Source organism: Copadichromis virginalis, linkage group LG15, assembly GCF_057382275.1.
Source record: "Copadichromis virginalis isolate Kocher_CV1m ecotype Utaka linkage group LG15, C_Virginalis_male_GT1.1, whole genome shotgun sequence".
NCBI lineage: Eukaryota > Metazoa > Chordata > Actinopteri > Cichliformes > Cichlidae > Copadichromis > Copadichromis virginalis.
In genome coordinates, this window is record NC_140632.1 from 30818863 (window position 1) to 30829413 (window position 10551).

The 10551-nt window shown below is 40.1% G+C and overlaps 2 long non-coding RNA genes across 2 annotated transcripts; one reads left to right on the forward strand and one right to left on the reverse strand.

The window, feature by feature from the left end:
• The first annotated feature begins 4005 nt into the window (after nt 1-4005).
• Nucleotides 4006-5517, forward strand: LOC146692728 (uncharacterized). Its single transcript, XR_014915275.1, has 2 exons — nt 4006-4092; nt 5091-5517. It is a non-coding gene; the product is annotated as an uncharacterized LOC146692728 (long non-coding RNA).
• Nucleotides 5518-5809: 292 nt separating this feature from the next.
• Nucleotides 5810-7707, reverse strand: LOC146692729 (uncharacterized). The gene is made up of 2 exons (XR_014915276.1): nt 7517-7707; nt 5810-6077 (listed from the first exon to the last, which is right to left on the reverse strand). It is a non-coding gene; the product is annotated as an uncharacterized LOC146692729 (long non-coding RNA).
• Nucleotides 7708-10551: the final 2844 nt, after the last annotated feature.

Genomic DNA, 10551 nt, shown 5'->3' on the forward strand with positions numbered 1-10551 from the left:
AAAAGGTTTACACTTTAAATACACCAAAAATCTTTTGTTACTTCATGACTTATAAACAACATGCACCTCACTAGAACACATATATTGACATTTGCATACATAACATGCTGCATCTGTCAAATTCAAAGAGGGGAGGGTGAACTGTGCTCCCACAGACACAGACACAGGCTGTAAATTTCCATGGCAGAGCTGTCAGCCCTCCATGCCTCTCTGCTGGCTTCTGCCACTCCATTGATCTCTCATACATGACATTCATGTCCAATGACTGCCCCACCTCACCTCAATCATGTGGGAAGAAGTGCCCTTTCTTCCACCTGTTTGATGTCAGCTCCTGTAGGAGGCAGGAGCATGCTGATCACTCATACATTTCAGACTCTCACGTCTGCTTTGTCATTACTGTATACATGTTGGAAGCTATATCTCTGTAATGTCATATATAATCGGCTTAACATATGTGTATTCTTTTCTGCTTAAGTTTCCTTAAGAAGACAATGTTGCACATTTAAGCCAAATGAATACAGTCTACTCACACAATCTATTAGTCTCATTTATTTCCCCCAATTAAATTTAATAAATTACCCAATTTAATCTAATAAATTAAATTAAATTAATTTAATTTCTGTCCTGTCTGGCAGCTTTTGCAATCAGAAATGATGTGAATACACTGATGTGCCAAACACGTTTTTGGTTTTCCAAGATGAGTTCTATACATTCTCTATAGGCTCCTCTTATTGAATTTTTTCTTCTACATGTTTTTCTTTATTAATTTCTATTAGTTTTATTTCAGTTATTACATCATATATGTAGTGTGACGATGTTTGAGCTGACAGGCAGGAGGGAACAAAAGGGAAGAGGAGAGAAAATCTAAGAAAATCTAATAAAAGGATAGAGCACAAATGGAAAAGTGTGATGTAGAACTCCCCCAGGAGCCAGAGGCAGACAAAGGTAGATCCAGGAGATCCGGGTCATCTGCAGCTCCTGTGAGTACCAAAGACCTGAGGCTGTAAAAAGCCTTATCACGGAAACAAGACGCCATATATGAATACAGTCCAGAAAGCCGCCGTCTTCTCAAAGCTCTTTTAAGATGGACTTTGGCAAGGAAGGAAATTTTTCTGTGGTCAGAAAAAAAATCACATTTAAAATCCTTTTCTGAAAAATAGGGACTATTCATAAAAATTGCTGCATTTTCTAAAATGTTAATGCAATTATTGAGTTAAACTGAAGACTGAACTTCTTGTTTGGTTGTTTGATTAACTTTAATTGTTTGGTTTAAAATCCACTTTGGTGGTTTACAAAGGCAAAAATACAACAATTGTGTGATTTACTAAAGGGTTATGATCCTAACTATAACCAGTAGGAGCAAAATATAAACCCTGAGCGGGACAGAATGAGATTCACAATTCCTACATCATTGACAGTCTTCTCTGAGGTGAAAGCACTGTTTCATGCAATTAATTTATTTCTTTATTGGCAGCAAAAATATTACATGAAAAAAATGAACTGAACTGAAAAAAATTTGTGTGTGTGACCAAAGATGAACATAATTGTTTGCCACTCAACAATTCTTTTCACTTGCATTTTTCAATGTCACAAAGTTGAAAAAAAAAAAACTATCAGATGCAAACTATGCATTTCTGACTACTTCTTCAGTGCCCATTGTTTCAAACTGACTGCAAAAGAACTGACCAACTCAAAGACAGAGCACCCACCCCCATCTCACGATTTGGCAGCAAACCAAGCAAAACAACACACACGTGCCACACGCAAATATAAATGCTAGCAACGGCGTTGGCCACTTAAATATCCTATACTGTAGGCACTACATAGATTCATAGAAGTATAAATCAAGCTTGACACTACTTCAGCACAACACAACTGATGCTCTTCACAGAATTAGGAAGATGGAAAATCCAACAGTTAAATCTTTAAAAAGGTTCACCTGTAAGCTCTGTCAAGTTTAACAGGGATAGGATTAGATCTAGCTCTCTAGGATGCCATTATGAGAAACAACAGCTACTAGTCAAGAATATAAAAAGAAAACACTTTGGGATTTGTGTAAGGCTTTTTCATATTAGATAATTGAGTGTTGGTGTTTTCTGTCTTACTCTTGGACCAACAACTACAAAATCACTTTCAGTGATGTGGAATTTCAATTTTCCACCCTCAGTATAACTATCAGCTCAATCTTGTACTAAAACAGACAAAAACATCCGTTCCATTTGATTTATATAGCACCAGTTCACAACAACAGCCACACCAAGGTGCCTTATATTGTAATGTAAAATGGTGACAGTAGGAAGAAACCTGTGGTAAAACCAGGCTCAGGATGGGGCAACCACCTATTTGCTCCACCTGGTTGGGGGTGAAGAAACAGAGAAGACAGCACAGAGAGATAGGACAACAGACAAAGTATAGGAGAGAGAGACACAGAGCTTTATCATTGGTAATGATTAAATAGTGCTAGTGGTGTATAAACCCACAGAATCTGAAGAAATATCTATGAAGACGAAACACTCAGTGCATCATGGGAAATCCAGCAGCCTAAGCCTACTACAGCATACTAACTAAGGGCTGGTTCAGGGGCATCTGATCCAGCTCTAACTAACCTTTATAGGAAAAAATAAAACGAACTAACATAAAATAAAATCTTTTAAGCCTAGTCACAAAAGTATAAAAAGTGGAGATAGAGAACCAGAATATGATTAAGATATAGTTTGGAACATCAATATGTCAGTATTGTATATGCCCTTGAGGTACTTTTCAAAATGTCCACTCTGTAGCTACAGTAGAGGAGATGCTGCTGATTTATACTTTAATAAGACTTAGATTACATTATATATACAGTATGCAACTACATTTCAGTTAGCTTAGGATCTTATTGACATTGATTTCTAGTGCACCATGCTGCTTTTCAGGCAATAATCCACCGTCCATACTGGAAGGTACCAGGCCCACATAATTGCTTTCATAAGACGTTTATGCAGTCTCTTTCAATTTGCCTTCACACTTACAATCAATACATTGATAGAGAAGAAACTGTACTTACTGCTACTTGGCAAAGATTTTAAAGAAACTTGCTCACAGAGCTGGACTTTGTTTGCATTCAGCATGCAGAAGTAGAGTTTGTTCATCCTGATGTTCCTCCTCTATCCCCTCTGGCTCCTGTTCTGGTCATGCTTCATGAACCCTGGCTGATGTACAGGTGGATGTCAGAGATGGTGGCGTGGTGGGGAGGGCTGAGCAGACATGGGCCATGGCCTGTTTGCTGATAGGATGAAGAAATCCATCATTATCCTCTGCTAGTCATTCCTCTCACGCTACCCAGGACCTGGCTGTTAATTGCCCCAAGAATTTGTCCAAACAGAGATGCTGAGAGGAAATACCGGTGACAGGGACTGTGAATCAATCTGTTTTCAAAGAGGATCTTCTTTTCTTTATGAAACTAATTTTTAGGTGTGATTTACCACTAGGTGTTTTGGTATTAGGAAAGCTAGTAACCTATCTGTGCAAAAAATTCCATTATCCATACACTTTGCAACTGGAGTCTTGGGTTTAAAATAGGCTTCACTGGTTGTTAAAACGATTTCATATTGAACAGACTTATTTAGCCAGAAGATGAAAGTTGGTTTCCAGTTCTATCTTTTTTATACTCTTTAAGGTAAACTATCCACCAAGTAATTTTCTGTTGATTTACTGTCTAAAAGACATCTAAATCAACTTTTGCTTATTACCGGAAGTCGAGAGTGATGTCACGAGAGGGGGCGTGGCCAGGATTTTTGGTTGAGGCGCCATGTTTCTGGGCCGAACAAAGCGCTAGCGAAAGAGGAGCGAAAGTACACGGATAACACCAGCTATGGTTCGTACTTGCTGTGCGGTCGGTTGTAAAGTTAGATCGCATGACCGGCAAGGGAATAAGGTTGAAAATGGTTTATCTTTTCATTCTTTCCCCACCTGGAAGCAACATGAGGCAGCTCATGTATGGATGTTACCAAAAGAAGGGTCTAGTCTGGATAGCAGCTGTGAGACCAGCTGATATCCAGTTCTCTTCCATCTCCAAATATCTGTTGGTGTGCTCCAGACATTTTCATTCCGGTAAGTTATAGATCTGTTCATATCACTCTTTATCGGTCTTTTAAGTCTGACATCACTAGCCGTGTCTTGGCTCAAACTCCCAAGAGCACCTGCAGGTCCATAAATCACACGATCACTGTGGCATCACTGAGTGTTGAAAAACTATCTAAAGTCTTTCATCTGTAATAAAATGATCAGCGTTCTGCTCTACCATGTGTAACAATTGAGTTTATCATCCAGGCATCCATGAAAACGAAATTAGCAGGAAGTTAGCTCGCTAGATTCCATCTAAATACAATATAGCATGTCCTAACTGAGGGATTTTGGAAACAAAGTCAAACGTACAGCTCTGCTATCACTTCCAACATAAATGAAGACAGAAAACTAAACAGCAGTGACGTTTGTAGGGTACTGAAGTTTGGCTAGCTGGTGTAAAACGATGTGCTACGTGACCGTTAGCGACACAGCTATGTTAGCATAATATAAACACTAACTTTTTCCACTTGATAAAAGTTATCGTGAGGATTCTCGGTGGTCAGGAACAAATGTAATCGCATGGCAGGATGCTGTAAACGGACCAAACTTCAGCCAGGAGAACAACTGAGATAATCCATCCACAAGGATGAATAGGATTAGTCATTCATATACTGCTGCATGGGCTGGGCTGTAGCTACATCGTAAGGTTTTAAAAACTGAGCTTTCAAATGATTAGTGGTGATAGAAGCAGTGGGAGGCCAACAGTGGTCACTTACTCTTTTTAGCAGTTTTTTGAGATTAAATAGAAGACAATACAAAACATTAAACATGTTAACAACACAAAACCCATATTAAACGCAGACTACTTCAGGCCTGGAAGCAGGATTTGTCACGCCATCACTTAAAGACCAGATAGCCTATTAGTTTTCTTTTCAATGCACTCTGAGGTCATAGCAAATTAGAAAAAAAAAAACATCCTAATGAGTGATTTTGTAGAACTACGTGCTATTTATAGACTTGCTAATTATTTGGCATTATTGCAGCAGACCAGCCAATGAAATGGATGAAACATCGTGACTGGGTTCCAGCGCTACACAAGGGACCTGCTTCAAACATACCACCATGCCAATCAGATTACTTCTTCCATGTGAGGGTGAAGAGGTGACCCTTCTGGATAAGATGGTGAAGGTTTGCTGCCGTTTTGATGAACAGTGTGGTAGTAAAACCAGGGGAAAATGAAACTTGCTCCTGTTAAATATTCTTAAGTCTTGTGCTGTATAAATAGCGGTAATTTTTCAGAAGATAAGTTGAAGTAATTGATAGTAAATTAAGTAGTGTTAGTAGTGGGTGATATCGTGTAAATGCTGTCATGATTTTGTGTAAACATTTTGTCTTTTATAAACTATAAATGACATGGATTCTACATTGTAACTGATGTGATGTTCTATAATAAAAAAGAGGCAAAAATTAGTTTGTTTCTTTATTGAACTTTTGAACAGTGGTACTCAGTCAGTACATATTCAGTAAATGCAAATTATTTACATGGCAGTGCACTTCAGGCATAAATCTAGACCCTTATATAAAACATTATGGGTCATTCCCACAACCCACAGCTTTACTGTGCTCCAGCAAAGTATCCAATAGCAGTGACAACTCCTCCACAGTAGCAGGTGGGATTTTTCTTTTTTGAGGACGACTCCTTTTACCTGTCAATACGGATGGTCTGTTTATGTTTTGATCCAGAGCCGTTTTTGGGCAGCTGAAGAGGAGAAGTCTATCTTATGGCCAACCTCTGGCTGTATCTTGGTCATATTACCCAGCAAAACCCAGTATGCAGGTTCATCTGTAACAGCCCTTGTGCCACAGATCCGCATTGTTGCTTCTACTTTAAAAAGAAGAACAGCGACATGGCTGCAGGTCTCCACGACTCCGGCCATACAGGTGCAGTGGGCGGCTTCAACCTTCCCTGTGATGCTCACAATGACCCATGGCTGCAATGCTGGTTCATTCAGTCTTTGAGAGTGCAGTACCTGAAACATACAAGTTACTAGTTAATTTAAAGACAAAGACTCTAATGAGCTAAGGCCAACATAAATGTGTTTTATCTACTTTCAAATCCATTTATCATAAATGTAACAAAGTGTTTAGAAAGTTAGCACATACATGTAATTTTCCATTTTTTTATGTATCCATCTATAGAACGCTGCATGTTATATTCCAAATCTGCCTGTTCTCTTTCAGAAACCTGACTTCAGAAAATGAAACTAAAGTATGTAATCACTTTATGGAGAAAGCATAAAGTTTGACTTTAGGTGACAATTATGGACACGTAATATGATAAGGAGATTCTGCAGGTCATTAATCAATGTATTATAGTAAAAAATGTATTTTTGTGACAAAGGACACAAACACGGAAGCAAGATATGTAATTAGGATTATTTCTAATAAATATGAATAAATAATTGCAATTTCTTTAACCACTGAGAATAACTAAATCCTTCAGGACAATGTCACATCAATGCACTGAACTCACTATGGCTACGTTCACACTGCAAATCTTAATGCTCAATTCTGATTTTTTTGTCTGCTTGTTCACACTACAAATAAAATGTGACAGCAAACGCGCTCCTTTGTGAACCCGAAGTGGCCCACATATGCAAAAGCAGATGTCACACACAACACGCTCTGTTTAGACCCAGACCAAACAGTATTGTTTGACTGATGGCCCTTAAATATAAAGACTTGTTTCAGACTTTGCTTTAAGTTATTTTGTTATTTACATATGGCCTAATAATTATCCTTATTGCCATTTTAGAGAGGAGCGGTGCTTCAAAGGATATGCAGATTTCTGTCAGAATCTGCAGATTATACAGTATAAATAAAATGTTCATGTTGTCTTCCCAACAGTTTCACTAACATCTACACGGGATGGACACGAAGCGCCGTTGTTCCTGACCACCGTGAATCCTCACGATAACTTTTATCAAGTGGAAAAAGTTAGTGTTTATATTATGCTAACATAGCTGTGTCGCTAACGGTCACGTAGCACATCGTTTTACACCAGCTAGCCAAACTTCAGTACCCTACAAACGTCACTGCTGTTTAGTTTTCTGTCTTCATTTATGTTGGAAGTGATAGCAGAGCTGTACGTTTGACTTTGTTTCCAAAATCCCTCAGTTAGGACATGCTATATTGTATTTAGATGGAATCTAGCGAGCTAACTTCCTGCTAATTTCGTTTTCATGGATGCCTGGATGATAAACTCAATTGTTACACATGGTAGAGCAGAACGCTGATCATTTTATTACAGATGAAAGACTTTAGATAGTTTTTCAACACTCAGTGATGCCACAGTGATCGTGTGATTTATGGACCTGCAGGTGCTCTTGGGAGTTTGAGCCAAGACACGGCTAGTGATGTCAGACTTAAAAGACCGATAAAGAGTGATATGAACATATCTATAACTTACCGGAATGAAAATGTCTGGAGCACACCAACAGATATTTGGAGATGGAAGAGAACTGGATATCAGCTGGTCTCACAGCTGCTATCCAGACTAGACGCCTTCTTTTGGTAACATCCGATACATGAGCTGCCTCATGTTGCTTCCAGGTGGGGAAAGAATGAAAAGATAAACCATTTTCAACCTTATTCCCTTGCCGGTCGTGTGATCTAACTTTACAACCGACCGCACAGCAAGTACGAACCATAGCTGGTGTTATCCGTGTACTTTCGCTCCTCTTTCGCTAGCGCTTTGTTCGGCCCAGAAACATGGCGCCTCAACCAAAAATTCTGGCCACGCCCCCTCTCGTGACATCACTCTCGACTTCCGGTATTTCAGACAATCCCTTTCCGTCAAGGATTTTTAATTTGTTGCGGTTTTTTAATTTGTTGTGGATTTTTAATTTGTTGCAGTTTTTTAATTTGTTGCGGTTTTTTAATTTGTTGTGGTTTTTCAATTTGTTGCGGATTTTTAATTTGTTGTGGTTTTTTAATTTGTTGTGGATTTTTAATTTGTTGTGGATTTTTAATTTGTTGCGGTTTTTTAATTTGTTGCGGTTTTTTAATTTGTTGTGGATTTTTAATTTGTTGCGTTTTTTTAATTTGTTGTGGATTTTTAATTTGTTGCGGTTTTTTAATTTGTTGTGGATTTTTAATTTGTTGCGGTTTTTTAATTTGTTGTAGATTTTTAATTTGTTGCGGTTTTTTAATTTGTTGCGGTTTTTTAATTTGTTGCGGATTTTTAATTTGTTGCCGTTTTTTAATTTGTTGCGCTTTGCACTTCCCAGCCACCGTAGGTTGTGGGAGCAGCAGCCTACACAAGGACACCTAAACCTTCCACAGCCACCTCTTCAAGCTTATCCAGGGGAACACTGAGGTATTCCCGGGCCAGCTGTGAGATGCAATCTCTCCAGCATGTCCTGAGTCTCCCCCTGGTGGGACATGCCAAAAACACCTTACCCAGGAGGCATCGTTGTTCGGTGTCTGAACTACCTCAATTGGCTTCTATCAGTGTGGAGGACTAACAGCTCTACTCTTAGCGCCTCTCAGATGACTGAATTCCTCAGTCTAGGGGAGAGGTCAGCCACCTTTTCGGGGAAAGCTCATTTCTGCTGCTTATATCCGCAATCTCATTCTTATGGACACTACTCAGAGCCTATGACTATAGGAGAGGGTATGAACATAGATGGACCGGTAAATCATGCTCAGCTCTCTCTTAGCCACAATTGTCAAATGCAGAAATGTTGTATTTTCACTGTCTTTACAGTTAGTTTTTATTGGATTTGTAAAGAATAGTTAGATTTTCTTTAGTACTTAATACTTAACAGCCCAACGACTTTCCATAACAACACACAAATAGTTAGGTTGTTACAGCTGGTGAATCTTAATTGTTTACAAAGAAAAAATAAGGGACTTGAGCTTAAATTGCTTGGGCCCCACTTTTTATGGCATTTACACTCCAAATTGTAATTGTATCTTGCAGGTGGTTGTGCCAGTATTACCATGTCACCTAGATTTACAGTGTGTAACCAGTACAATCTACACAGGTAACTAACCATTTCTTTTATTCCAGTGGTCTTATTCCATTTTGAATTGATGGTGTTTAAGGGCACCAGGCATCAGGCCTGCTTGGTAGGCTACACAATAGTGACCTAAATGATATAAATGAATGATAAAATGAATTACTGAGTCATTCAGTAACGATGTGCTGAACCACCAGCAAATTACACGTTTGCTGCTGAATGGAAAAAACGGAATAACATAGCTGGGAGACAGGAATGTTTTGTGTACAAAGGCGAGGACCAGGAGCAGTATATCCAGCTGATCAGGGTAGTTAGTTCTTTTTTTTTTTTTTTTTTTTTTTTGTTAAATGACATCAGAAACAGCAGTATGCGACATTACGTGATGGCAGAGCTTCAGTTCATCCTTTGTCTTTTTTTTTTTTTTTTTTTATAAATAGGACAGGGGGAATAAATGAGAGAAAGAGGGGGAGAGGAAGAAAGAAAACCAAAGGGGAGAAGAGCCGGTGAGAGGGGGGGGGGGAAGAGAGAGAGAAAAAAAAAAAAAGAACTCCTGGGTCACCTGTATGGAGAAAAAAAAACAAACAAAAAAAACAAACAGAGGAGACAGCAAACAACAAAGAGCAACATAATAATAGAGAAAACAAAGCACCATCACAATAAACTAGCTAGTCATAGATATCAATATTTACTAAATAATAAACGATATTGTGCAGCACGCAAGATAGACAGCGCACAGTGTGCTTTGAGGCAGCAGCCAAGAAAGCTTTAGTCCGCGTCTGTGAATACCCATGTGTGCATACCTGTGTGGATCAGCATGCTTGCATTCCAAAGGTTTCTCCATGTAATGATCTGCTAGGGAGTGTGGGGGGGCCACAGCCCCGTCCTCCAGGGTGTGAAGCGGGTATGGAGGAGATCAAAACTCCAGACATCCAGAGGCCCCCAGAACACAAGAGACCATGGAAGACCAACAGAGGGGCAGCCGCGCCACTGTTCCAGTAAGAGCTGAGGAGAGTCCCAGATGAGGGCTCGCCCAGCAGCCGCGGAGCAGAAGTCAGGGGGAGTTGCAGTGACGCGCCCGTGAGCTCCGCCGGCCCCCAGCTGTGCCTGAGTGACCGAGCCCCAGGCCGAGAGGCCGGGGGCACCCCACCTCCAAAGGGGCCCGAGCGAGCCCCAGGCCCCAGGCCCCGACAAGCGGCCGCCAAGGAGTGAGCCGGTGTGTACCCGGACGCCCACCCCCAGACACAAAGAGCCACCAACACACCGACACCTGAGGGAGTCCGCCACCGGCAGGGGAAGTGGTGGTGGGTGGAGATAGGCCTCCAAACCAGGGTAGTTAGTTCTAAACAGAAGTGGAAGTACTTGTGGTAGAGATGGACCGATCCGATATTACGTATCGGTATCGGTCCGATACTGACCTAAATTACTGGATCGGATATCGGAGAAAAATAAAAAATGTAATCCGATCCATTAAATATCACGA